The sequence below is a fragment of the Scophthalmus maximus genome, chromosome 10 (genome assembly GCF_022379125.1).
Source record: "Scophthalmus maximus strain ysfricsl-2021 chromosome 10, ASM2237912v1, whole genome shotgun sequence".
Taxonomy (NCBI): domain Eukaryota; kingdom Metazoa; phylum Chordata; class Actinopteri; order Pleuronectiformes; family Scophthalmidae; genus Scophthalmus; species Scophthalmus maximus.
This window is the reverse complement of record NC_061524.1, coordinates 7,398,197-7,412,198: the sequence shown is the minus strand read 5'-3', so window position 1 is coordinate 7,412,198 and position 14,002 is coordinate 7,398,197. Positions and strand designations below refer to the sequence as shown.

At 43.9% G+C, this 14,002-nt stretch overlaps 2 long non-coding RNA genes across 8 annotated transcripts in view; both read right to left on the bottom strand.

Annotated features, from left to right (window-relative positions):
• The window catches only part of LOC124850739, a 107,867-nt gene that overhangs the window by 78,617 nt on the left and 15,248 nt on the right, over positions 1-14,002 (bottom strand). For all 7 annotated transcript variants that reach the window (XR_007031546.1, XR_007031549.1, XR_007031548.1 and 4 more), the window contains exon 2: positions 13,134-13,262. This is a non-coding gene — a long non-coding RNA (uncharacterized LOC124850739). The remainder of the gene's footprint in view (positions 1-13,133; positions 13,263-14,002) is intronic.
• Positions 955-1,800, bottom strand: LOC124850740. Its single transcript, XR_007031553.1, has 2 exons — positions 1,709-1,800; positions 955-1,398 (listed from the first exon to the last, which is right to left on the bottom strand). It is a non-coding gene; the product is annotated as an uncharacterized LOC124850740 (long non-coding RNA).

Below are 14,002 nucleotides of genomic sequence, written 5' to 3'. Positions count from 1 at the left end.
CGAGTGGAGGCAGACCGCTGTGGGATGCGAAAAGGGAAGAAAACAACATTTACCGAGGTTTCACTGCTAAACCACTGAATGAACCGTTGTACCGTTTGATCCAACTCGTCTGCTAATATCCTGATTATGAGTCAGCAGTGACACTATGTGAGTGAGTCAGTGTAGTGGCTGGTGTGTGTGTGTGTGTGTGTGTGGGTGGGAGTGAGTGGGAGGGGTACGTGTGGGTGTGAGTGCTGTGGTCGAGAGTATGACTAAGGGGCAACTCATATGACAGTCTGTGTGTGTGTGTGTGTGTGTGTGTGTGTGTGTAGTGAGAGAGGAGGGGGTGTGTTTGAAACGGCAACATGTGATTGGCCAGTTTTCATAGCAGAACCAGAGACTTTGCAGTACCTGACCGCAACAAAATAAGATTATACCTTAAACCAAATGACATTAGTGTTGCAGGATGTCCTTGGCGTAACAGATCTTTTCAATCTTTATAGTAAATGTGTGGAGATTTATTTTGGTTGTATTTCAAAGACCAGTTTGACATTTAGGGAAAATAATATTATTTCCTAAGAATGATGCTACTGCTGGAATATGGTTGGCTTAGCTTATCATAAAGATTGCAAGAAAGGAATAAAAGCTGGTCTGGTCTGTTTAAAGGTGAAAAAATCCTCCAAGGAACGTATCTAAATCCCAGATATTAACACGTTATATCTATAATTGAATACTTTCAAAATCCTTGTGGTTTTCCCTTGCATCTTGTGACTAAGATTTACTTCCAAAGAAAGTCAAACTGGCCCTTTAAGATATTGTGTGATATTTTATAAAATATATATTTCAAAAGTGTCACTAGAAAGAACATTTTAGAAATAATGGACTGTACTAACTACAGTACACTATCTCGTCTTCCTAATCAAAAAAGGAAGTCTGGAAGTGTCACTACAATTTGGTACAAAACACAGAACTGTGGACAGTTCATAAAAATGTCTTTATTCTCCTTTTTGATGTTATCCTTTCATATTTATTTGATGTGTTCATATTGTCCATAAAGGTACACCATCTTTTAAGTAGAAAAAATCCCCACAAACCCAACCATACGGAAATAGTTGTTCATCTGTTTTTTAGCATATTGTCTTACCAGTTTTAAGAGCACTGACGAGAATATGACCATCTTTATCGAGATGAGCCTTGAGTTTTTATTGTGTGCAGAAGCAGGCAAGTGGAAGTCTACCATGTTTTTTTTGGGGGGGGGGTTCAGCAGACTGAGGCACAAGAGCATTAATTGTACGTTGTGCATTTGGTTGTAGTTTAAGAGCATCTCCTGCATCTGTTGAATGCTGCATTGCACTTTGATTCAGTCCTGCATGGTACGCAAATGTTGAGAAGTCCAGGATCCCACAGATATTTTTTTTCCTGTGAAGAAAGTCAGTTTTAGAGAGAATTCCGATATATGTCACGTTCCTCATGTTCAGGTATTTAAAACCCAACAGGCCTGTGCTTGAACAAGAGTTGTAAAAATAGAAAGGTGTCGTTTTGATACGTGTTCTAAAGTCTGCATACTTTAAAAATGCTCAGATGCAGGTGGAGACAACAGAACTTTGATACCTTATTGACCCACACTTGTTCATCACACAAAGTATTCAATGAGTCTTGGAACATGCTGTATTTTGAGTCATGGTATGTTAAAGCATTTTTTTCGCTTTAAGGAAAAAAAACAGCCTACGTGGTGCTGGCATGAACCAACAGCAGACTGGTGATGCTGCCAGTTTCTTACTGGTACCACTCCAGTGGGGCCTGCAGACTTCTGTGACCTGCAAAAACAAACACACACACACACACACACACACACACACACACACACACACACACACACACACACACACACAAACACACAAACACACAAACACACACACACACACACACACACACACACACACACACACACACACACCAGCAGCAGCAGCAGCCAGAATGATTAGTCACGGGGTCCCATTCCCTCCCTGTGTTTATCAATTAACACTGAGAACGTGGGAAAGGGAGGCAGAAAGAATCCAAAAGGATTAAAGACAGACTGACAGCAGCACATGTTCTCTGACTCCATCCACTCTCTGTCTCTTTCCTGTCTCTCCTTCCTCTTTAGCCATGTTTTTCTCTTTTTCTTTGTCTTATCAACTCTCCACCTGTCCATCAGTACAAATCCCTCCCCACCATTCCCGTCTTGCTTTTTCTCTGGCCATTTCAATGCCTTCACACATGACACTGAATATAGTATTGGCAAACGTAGTTTGTTTTGTTCAGTTTTGCTGGCAGCTGTGCGAGTTATGTCATGTTGGATCCAATGAAGATTTCCAGAAAGTGTTACAAGCAGTCGGGAAAAGTCATTGGAAAATACTGTGTGCATGTCAAATTATAGTAGGCTGTATTTTTCTGTGAAAGACAGCTTGATCCACATAAATATAAGCAATGCAAGACATAAGAAACATGGACAGCATTACAGCTCACATGTTGTCACTGTTGGATTAAGCAGAATGAGGCTTTGGCACCGCCGAGTTCAGCCGTGGTTCCAAAGATATTTTAAAAATAAAACGTGGTTCTTTTTTGGAATATTCATAATATCAAATGACATCAAGGTTGGATGCAAATAATGTACTAAAATTGATGATGATGTGCTTGTCTAAACTCTATAAATGGGAATAAAAATACCAGTGGAAATTCATTGGGAGCACCACTGGGATTCCTTAACATGAGGTAAATATGGAAGCTAGAAAAATTCACTGGAACAATTAAAAAGACAGACGACGACCATAAATACATGCTAGTAGTAAGAGTTTTCAGTCTTGATGGCAGCTCCGCTTACTCTGTGAGGCTAAGCTGAATGCTAATATCAGCAGGCTAACATGCTTAAACTGACGGTGCTAAAATGCGTTTTGTGCTCCTAGATTTAGTTTTTGTCTTCTTAACAGTAAGATTAAGACCCAGCCAGACATTCTCAAGGTCTACAAACCAATGAAACTGACCATCATCCCATCCAGACAGCCTCACCATGGGAAACAGCTTCACCCATTTAGGTACAGAATAACATTTCTTTGTTTACGTTTCAAATATCCCACTTTGGGCCCAACTAAGCTACGTCTGTGGGAGAGGAATGTGTGAGCCTTACTGTTGTTACCAGCCGGCCATTTTGGATCCGCAAGGCCCCACATGGTGCCAGCTGTTTCTTCAAGCCCAACTAAGCTCTCAGTATCGGAGCTAATTTGACCAATAGAGGGCCAATTGGGACCAAGCTGTGGAAACGGGCTTAGATCATTGGAGCGAACCATGGACCAATAGTGAGAGGCCATAGGGAAGTGTCTTCCTCTAAGCCCTAAATCCCCTTTCTTTCTTTCTTTCTTTCTTTCTTTCTCTCTGTTTAAAAAGATTCTTGTGAGCCCAAATAATTGATCTAATTGATCTCACGTCATGCATCACTCATGTTTCTTGTATTTTCAACGCTAGGCCTAGGCTGTCTTTCTTTTCATCTTCCCTTCTCAATCTCTCCTCCTCGTGAGGAGTAACACCAGTAGTGCCGCAGCCAGCAGACATGTGTTGGTCGAGAGGATAACGGTGGCTCAGAGGCCTCTTGTCCTGGTTGCTAGTGTAGTGTCAGGGAGATGGAGGGTCATGCATACTGATGCTGTTTGAACTTCTCCTAAAGTGATTATTTATGCACAGCCAGACTCGCTTGGCCGAACTGGGATTAACTTCATGAAAATGCAAAAGGGCACACAGGCAGTCATGCCTAAATGTTCACGCACGCACGCACGCACGCCCACACACACACACACACACACACACACTTTCATGGCCCAGTGCCTAGCTCTCCCCCACAGTCCCGGCCTCAGCGGTTTGAGGACAGGGCACTGCTAAACCCCCACAGAGTCTTCACACAAACATCTCCATGGAGATGCTAAAGAGATTAGCACACTATGCTCTTGTGTGTACATGTGAGAGTGTGTGTATATGTGTGTCACCCCACGATGAGAGCTGTAGGCAACACTACACGTTGGTTTAAACTTTAACCAAATCATTTTTTTCAGCTATCAATCAACAGGTCGCACCAAGTGAAAGTGAAGAAAGGAACTGAAAGAGAGAATGTCTTTGTCTTCAAAACACGCCTTTGTCCTGAAACAATGTCACACCAACCGATTTCGCTCGCTAAATGAGTGACTGGCGAACATGTAACCTCCCGTCCATCCGTCTGCATCTGTCCCTCCATTCATCCATGTGTTTATGGGGCCTGTATGCCTCACTGGGTGGAGTGCGGCATTAACACAATTCCAGGTTAGGTTCCCTCCAGCCAACCGTGCTGAAGAGGGACATTTACATGTCCATACAGTGGTGGTGATAAGGCCCTGTTCATACCTGGTATTAATATGCGTCTCGAATGAGATATATCACAAGTGCAAAGCTCTAAGTTTGTCAGTTCACACCTGACATTGGAATGTGTGTCCACTCGTATCTGGTGCGACCACTTGTGATCTGATCTCACTTCCCCGCTCTGTGTGCAAATAAACACGGATGTTCTTTCTTTATCGCAAAGACCAAATTATGTTTTTAGCCAGTCTGACCATGACATACAGGTCGGTTTTCAGTTAATGGTGTGTGTGTGTGTGTGTGTGTGTGCATGTAAATGGACTGTATTTATATTGCGTTTTCTAGTCTTATCGAGCACAGTTGACATTCACCCGTTCACATAGCACTTCTATATCTAGGGTTTTAGTCTATCAGTCATGCATCTCATTCAAACGCTGCCAGCAAGGTCGTCGGGGGCAATTTGGGTTAAGGTTAAATCCACATTACTGCGTTTTTGATTTAAAACGCATCACCGCTGCTAAGTTTACCACTGCCGTTCCCAGGCTGCATTGTAGTACGGACGTGGCAAAACTGTGTACGTTTGCAAACGATGAGGCAGTCGCCCGTATTTGCTTCCTGATAGGTTCCTGAGCAACAGTCGCCCACTTTTTCTGAGATGTTACAGTATATTTTCTCCTTCTCACTCTGCAGCTTTGTGCACAGATTTCTATATTTATGACTCTTAAGTAGAATGCCTGCAGGGAGACAATGAGAGCAGCGAAAGGCAGGAAAATATTTAAAAATACTTCCCCCACCTCCTCCACCCCCTTGTCCTTCTTCTCCTCTGTGCTTTACAGCCTGTACCTCCTGTCCTCTGCAAACACAACATCCTGCGAGTCTCAGTATCCAGCTCGCTCTGTCTTTGTGCGACTGTCTCTGTCTCTCCGGAGGGTGTAAAGGCAACAATCCCATTCGCTTTGAAGTATCAAGACAATGTTTTACAATATGGGGATGAAGAAGGGTCAGGACTGTACACACACACACACACACACACACACATGCACTTGCGCGCGCTGTCAGTCTGGAGTAAAACAGGCAGCCATACTAATAATTAGAAGGGAGTCAAGTTATTATGGTAACCCCAGAGAGGCCTTCCTCCCTCCACTCCCCTCCCAGCCCACCTCAGGGTGCTTTGAAATGAGAGAGGGAGGGTAAGCATAGATAAACAACGGATAAAGAGGAAGAGCAAGGAGGGAGGGACAAACACAAACAGCATGCAGCATCCCATATTGAAGAGGTCTCCCTCTTCCCCCTGGAGAATGAAAACACACTGATAAGGAAAACAGGGAGGCAACAACACTGCCTTCTTCCTGTGTGCTGGAGAGGAGTGGAGAAAATAAAGAAACGTGGAGACAAGATAGAAGTAGTTCAGGAGAGAAGGGAATAAAAGGGCAGGAAGGGCAAAAAGAGAAAATAGTTAAAGATGATGTAATAGACCCTGGTCCGGGTAGGGGTTAGGGTAAAGTTCACCAATAAGATGGATAAAAGCACTGTTAAAATGAGTCAGAATAGATGGGTTTTTAGCTGTTTTCACAGAATACAATGACCTCAGGCCTATGTCAGGTGTTTCCACCCTTTTCCCTTGAATGGAAGTAAACATGGATGGAACTCCTCGCTTCCTCTAGAATTTTATCTTTAAGGCTTTGTCCTCACTATGTTAGTTTTTAAACTAACTTTTGCTACATTTAACTACTAATTATTTGTCTACTTGACTCCGGATAAAGTGAGAGCGAAACCGAGAGGAGGGCCAGGAGAAGACAATCAAATCATTCAGAGTAGAGAGGAGATGAGGAGGAGGAGGAGGAGGAGGAGGAGGAGGAGGAGGACGATCTGTTGTTTTCTTTCCTGTGTGTTGATAAAACAGGACAGGAAGGAAGCGTCCCAGTGAGGACCAGTAAACTCCACTGACTGTGCCAGGGCCATTACCGCTGCATTGTTCTCCATCAGCCTCCGTTACTGGTTCCTGACTTCATTATCTCACCACTATTGTCTCAGGACCCCTTAGGTGATGAGCACAACAACTTGACAACACCCACACACACACACACACACACACACACACATACACGTACACACACACACACACACACACACAGACAGGCAGACTGGGTTGACTGAAAAAGAAAAGAGAATAGTAATGACCATGACACTTTCTTTGTGTGTGTGTGTGTGTGTGTGTGTGTGTGTGTGTGTGTGTGTGTGTGTGTGTGTTTTTGTGTGTGTGTGTGTGTGTGTGTGTGTGTGTCGACCACCCTTGGCGGAGCTACAGTAAAAAGGCCAGAACAGGCCAGATGGCCACTGTCAGGTCATTCTTCTCCTGTTATAGATCTTTCTCTCCTTTATCTCTCCTCTATTTGTTTCCATCACATCTCTAAATCCTTTTAGCTTCTGACCAAGTGACCAAACTCAATCTGTCTTCTTCTTAGGCTCAACACAGAATCAGCACATGTTTTTCTCACAGTTCTCATCCTCTGAAAAAACTTGTGCTTTTCAAAAATGTTCTTCAAACTGGGTGAATGCGAAACACCTCCCGTTGTGGTACTGAGGGGAAAATTGAAGCTTTTATAAACAGTACCAACTTTTCACAAATGTGGCCAGCACATTTAAAGCCGCTCAAATAAAAAAATATATATTGATAACATATACAACTAGAAGGGCCCAGGCGAATGCCCTATCTTGCCATGTTAAGGAGATAAACAAGATCCACCCATTTATCTGACCCATTTCACTCTCATTGCTCCGATCAACATCATTTCCACATGCAGACCATGATAATCAGGAGAAAAAGGGTCTAACAAACCTACTGCACACCAGCACCAAACATCAGAATATGCATCTCAATGTGCTCTATCAATGACATATTCCACAGTCAGAGTGAAGACCGTAGAACTGTACAGGATTGTGTCTTCGTGACAGAGACGGCAGAGACACATGAAACTCAAGCTGACAAGTGAAAGACCCAAAACAATACAAAACAATAGAATGTGAAAATGACAGGAGCGTGTTTGAGGGTTATTTTGTGTGTGTGTGTGTGTGTGTGTGTGTGTGTGTGTGTGTGTGTACCCGCGCGTGTGTGCTCGTCGATGCAGTTAATGTGAACCAAACAGAGACCCGGCCATGTGCCTTTTAGCAAGCAAACAGCATGCCATTAGTTTCTGCGGTCTAAATCAAAACCACTGCTTGTCACAATATCCTGCTGTTTGAATGTGCACTCACATGGCTTTTCTTTACTCGTTCAGTTTGCGCTGTCAATGTTTGACTGTTTGAAGGTTTCCTCTTTGGTTCAATTTTAGAGGGAACGTCTGAGCCCCCTTCAGAGAGCCTTTGAGATGAAGCTGTTTGGACAGCGAGTTGAGAGAGAACCAGAACATTTTATTTAAAATCTTCCATCTCTCTCTCTCTCTCTCTCTGTATCCCCTTTCCATCGGAGAGGGAGTGGACTGGACAGAAGAAGAGGGATTGGGTTGTGATGTTTTCCATGCAGCCATAAATAAGTCCGTCCCTGCTCAGGCTTTATGGAATCCAGAGCCTCTTTATCCCTTCCATGTGTTCCCTATGAGCCAGGGCCCTGACCTTTGACCCACGGGCCCTTGACTCAGTTATCTCGAGCCCAGGAGACACAGTGTGTGTCTATGTGTATGTGTGTGTGTGGGTACGGGTTGGCGAGTGGAGTTGATCAGGGGTTGATTATCTCATGACCCTGTCCCCCCCTCCCTGCATCACCTTACCCCTCACCTCCCCAACCCCTCATCATTTCACACGCTATAAAACACACACACACACACACACACACACACACACACACTCTTCAGGTGGAGTGTGGTTCAGCTGTCACTTTACAAATCACCTCCAGGTCAGTCTGACCTCAGCTTCTGCTAGTGTAAATGCGCGCGCACACACACACACACACACACACACACACGTTTTCACTTTACAGACCATAAATTGCTGAAATAAACTTTAAACTTTACACTCTTTTATTAAACTCTGAAATAGTTTAATAAATTATAATTTTATAAATTTTACCAATTGCATGCTTTGGAAAAACTACATGTGAATTCAGTTGGTCTCTGGATTGTCTGCTGGTTGACACATTATTTCTGAATTTCCTTTTTTAAATTTGTTTAATGTTTCAAGCACAACAAAGTCAGTACCATTCACTTCCGCCGTACCAATACAGAACATTGGCCCGCCTTCCTCAATTTAAGGAATACAACTCCCAACTCCTTTGATGCTTCTGTCCATTCAACAATCCGTCCAATGCACATGTTCCCAGTTGAACATCCCAATTGATTGCATTGACATGACTGGCTGTATTCCCACATACATATTCTATTTCTCTCTGCTTTCATTTACTATTCCCTGCTGCAATAGCACCGTTTCCCCAATGGGAAAGTTAGTTAAGGCTGGTCTTATCCGTGTGTAAGTATTTTGTCCCATGGTCAGGCTTGGCCCGCCTTGCCAAGATTAAAACAGTGGGGAAAGAGTGAAGACATGTAATTTAATGTAAGAAAACCCTATCAGAAATACAAATGTGAGCCTCAAACTTAGCTTTGAAAATACCAAATGTTTGTGGTTGGGGGAGTTTTTCACGTCCCATAGTACTGATTGGACTGTGCTGTATGTGTAACACATGGAAACTCTTTGACTGAGTGTTCCTCTAAATGTTCTCTCATGAGCTGAGAGGTTAGCATACACGACAAGGAGCAAAGTGTAAGTAAGTGTTGTGTGTGGGTGAAAACCTGTGTGTGTGTGGGTGTGTGTGGGTGTGTGTGTGTGTGTGTGTGTGTTTGGGAGCCAGCTTTGTCTCCATCTTAAAACAGCGGGGAGGCCAAGGCTGCTCTATGTCAACAAGACACAATCACTACCGGTCCACCTAACTACACACACTCACATACACATATAAACAGCCGTCTGGTTCTTTTAGTGCCTCATCCCAGGTTGCTCTGATCTGAGGGGAAAGGGGCTAAAGCTCAAAGGTGAAAGGTCGCCTGTACAGGGGCTACTCTCTCTTTACCCCCAGTTCCTAATTAGGCTTTAATCAAAGCTAATTAAGCTTCATTAACAGGCCTGGGGGGCTGGGTGTGCTTTACCCAGGCCCATTCACAAGCTGCAGGGGGACGAGGGAATGGGGGTCGTGGTCGGTGGAGGCAGAGTGGATTGAGGTTTTCCCAGAAAGAAAATGTGGTTTTCTGACCCAGATGAATATGTGTTACGTAACACTGAAACCACTTTCAATGCATGTGTGGTTATGCACACATACAGTATATGTGTGTCATATAAAGATGGAGGAATATGGAGTTCTGTATTTGATCAAAGTCAGCATCACTTTATAGGCCTTAAAGGAACCTCGTTGTCCTTTTGCTGAAGTGAAAATATGAAAAGAATTTTTAAGGAGATGCTACAGCCACATGCTCATGACTGCTTTTCCAGACATGTGTGTGTTCACTGTCCGTGTGTGTGTGTGCGTGTGTGTGTGAACGTCCCTTTTGTAGTCTGACGTCCTCAGTGCGAGACCCGGGCCACTGCAGACCTGTAGTCCAGAGAAAGGCCTCTTTGTGTCAGTATGGGACCGGTCGGCCACTTCTGCACTCTTGGCTCCCCCTCAAACCCTGGCCGACCTCCAGATCCCAGAACCCGGCCAGGCCTCACATCTCCGTAGTCCATCCCAGACAAAGAGCCTCTAGACTGTGCTGACTCCTACTCACCACCACCATTCCTTCCCCTTCCGTCACAAACTGGGTTACAACTGTCCAGCCCGCCATTAATGTTGACATCAATACCTTCCATTGATCCAAATGAAATCTTCCCACTAATGCATGATTTCCTTCTCAAATTAGGTAACATGCGTCCTCATTCATGAGGAGAATACAACCCTTAATGATTGATTTAGGACGTATTGCTGAGCATTTACCCAATGTTTCTTGAAAATAGTATTTTCTTTAAAAGATGTGCATGTGTATGAAAAGAAAGTGTGTCTGAGAGGAGACGTTTGATTGTTTCCAGCAAAGAACATTTGGGAAACAGACTTTGTGTGCTGAATCTGAGTTAAATAGCATGAACTTATTTGTTGATTCAATTTTGAAAACAAGCCAACCCCCCCAGGCGACGACCCCAGTGGTACCCATGGGACAAAGGTGAGAGGTCAGAGGTCAACTTCCTCTCCATCCACTGGGGAGTGAGATGTTCCAGTGACTGTCTACAACCATGTTAATGGAGTTGTTTTAGATTGGTACTGGGCCGGTGGTCAGGAGTTCAGTTTGTACACCGGGACTGTCGATATTATTTTTGCTACAATTCAAAACATTTTGTTGCAACTATTATGCAGACTGCAGTGTTTCAAATGATTTTAAGATGTGCATCTGGTTTTCTTGCACAGAGGGGATTTCTTGGAACTTTCTTGGAGCCCATGAGAAGCATCTGAAACTTTTTTGGGGGAAAACCAAAGAGCAACTTTGCATCAGTGAGAAAATCAACTTTACATATGTGAGGTCCAGCTGTAGACCTTATCCAGTTTGCTCATTGAAGAATTATTAACCTTGCCAAAGAGTCTCTTGAACAATATCCCACGGTACCATATTGTAATATGCATTTATTATATGACACATATGAACAGCCTTAAATTAACATTTCATCCAACAACCATGATGTATCCAGGGAAGTTCTTTCAAACACTCCCCTAATGAAATTTTATGATTCCTTACAACCATATTCCTTTACTTTATGCAACTTCAGTCCAAAGTGCTACCTTTTCTGTAACTAGGAGTGGGTTTGTCATGCTCACACATCTGGATCGAACAATACAAGCTCATTGGCGTGGTTGCAGTAACATGCAAATTATTTTATAGAGTGGATTTCCCCTCATGATGTTGCCTGTGGAGCCCCTTTGCTCCAGAGGAAATTGGCCCGCTGCTGAAGGTTTTACCACCTTGAATGCGGCTGCAAATGGCTGCACTTCAATTATTTCCAGCTCCAACCAATAATTAGTGTGCCACTCACTTCGAGGGAGAGATTCCCACCTCAGGTCCCTGGTGAAGTGCCCTTGAGCATGAGGTTGAACGTCTACTAGCTCCAGGTGCACGTAGGGAAACCAGAGGAAATGCTGGAACCACATTACCGTGCAGCACTTTTGCAGTGAGTGGCAGACGCATTAAATCCAGCCACAGCTGGCAGGACACTGAGCTTCCTAACACTGATCCCCAGGAATGTGAAGGAATTCATGAAGCACACACACATACACACACACACGTACATAGTGGAGCAGAAACCAGGAGAGTCTCCCAGGGAACTCTGTTTGCATGCCCTCCTCTTGCTCTAACAGCAAGTCATTATCCCCCTTTAACCCCTTAGCATGATATGTCAGTCATCCTCTATGCATACAGCATTGTATGACCTGTGCATGTGTGTGTGTCTGGTGTGGGGGGGGGGGGGGGGGGGGGGGGGTTTGCAGGGGGCTTTCCCATAACTGTATGGCAGCCTGCCAAATAGACCTGTACATCTGGTTTGACTGTATACGTTTGTTATAGTAAGCTCAATCACACATTAAGGGCAGAGTCCTCTCCAAAACACCATTAAATCACATGTTAAGACACATGCAAGCTTTCTCACAAGCTTTCTGAACACACACACATATGTGTACGCACAAACACAGACTCCGCTGTCAGGGCTCTGCCTCATGCACAGAGAGTGCATGACGAGGGGGAAAATCCCCCCACACAATCGCAATTCCACACCTTTAGTGTTGTTGTCAGGCCCGTCAGACACGGCTGTCTTTGGATATGGGCAAGGCAGGGGCTGGATACGCCGTATTGTATAGAGGATAGGGGTATAAGCTCACCCGCACATCCATTCTCCGTTCCACCAAACAGGTTCTCTCATCCATCACCCCCACCTCTTCAAGCAGGCCCGAACCCTCCCCTGCCACCTCTGACCCTCCTTCGAGCAAAAAATAAAAACAGCCTTTCAGTTCCAGATGAGGAGGAGGTGGGGGCATGACAGAGGAGGAGACTAATGCAGAGAGATGGATTTTAGTTACACACAAACCAGTGCAAATCACCACCACCCGCTTCCGTCTCTCGGACAAACACTGGCCTCTCTGCATAATGGGTGTCTAAGCTATGGGATGAAAATCTGAAGATCCTTTCAACATTTCTTAGAAAATAGCCACAGATTCAAATGCACTCCTGCACATGGAAGGACAAATACACACATCCAGGCTAATGTTCCAACCACATTCAGTTTTTTTAAGAAAAACCTTTGAAACTGTAATGAGACAACAATAGGACAACAATATCTCCACTGCAATCTGCAAGATATATATAACCTTCTGTGCACATGTGATGCACTCCCATGACGCATGATATTAAAAATAATATTTTGCCATTGTGTTGTATGCACTGCGTGCCAGCAGCAACCCACTCACACATACACAAACAGAGAAAAAAAGAAACAGAGCCCAGTTGGTTTCACTTATTAACCAAAATGAAGTGAGATTATATTACCAGAAATGGTAGAAACAGCAGGTTTTGCTTAGAGTTTGGCCCGTACAACAAGGACAGTGGAGGGAAACGGCACAAAACAGACCTTGACTCAGTCAATGAGCTAACCAGAGAGCAGTGTGTCACAACTCATAGACTCCATTTCATCAGAATCGACCAAATCCACAAGAACGTACAGTGCAAACGGAGTCAAGCTACACGAGTGTTTAGGCAAATCTATGTGCTAGGGAGAAAAAAGAGATTTAGTAAGTGTCTTACTGGAATTTCTCATGACGATTGGACTTCTACCTGCTGGCTGCAGGTATTGGCAGTGTCTGGAGTGATTGGAAAAAGTAATGGTGATCTCTTCATCAGACGAGAGCTGTACAGCACAGTCGCTCCAGGAACCTGTTGGATAGGGAAGTCATGCTTACGGGGTTGTCATGTTAAGGAATAGTTATACATTTTGGAATATGTGCTCAGTTGCTCTGCTGCCAAGAGCAAGAAGATCAATATCCCCTTTCATAACTGTCCATTAAAAATCAACCTGTCGCCAGCAGCAGTTTAGCTTAGTCTTGCATAAAGTCCAGAAACAAAGGGTGTTTTCAGACACGAACTCCGGAAAATGTCTGGAAAATTGGATCCGGACATTCTTGTATATAAGAATTTCAGCGTTTCAAATCTGACAAACGAAGCAGGAGTTCAAAGCGTTCACACTTACAGGACATTTTCTTGAACATGCGTCTGGGCATGCAGGAGGCAGTACGTTAAGATATTTACCGTTGTGGAAAGCAGTGTTTCTGTTTACAATCGCTAACTCGCTCGGTGCAGTAACTTCCAAGAGACCCCCCACAAACACACACACACACACACGCACACTTAAAAAAACACAACTTGTTGTCTTTACACTTCTACATATTTTTTACAATATATATTATACACATACATATATATATATTCTTACATTTGGAAGTTATGTTATGGTTCTTGATGATACAATGGCTTTCTGTTTCATGAATTGCTTTGTGTTGGCCGGTCCCACAGAGGTTTCCTGCAGATGATGTGCACCCTCTTAAATTTTACGTCTTTACTGGCAACACACCTCGAGTAATAATAGTGCCACCCAATTTTTTAAAACCTGCGAGTAG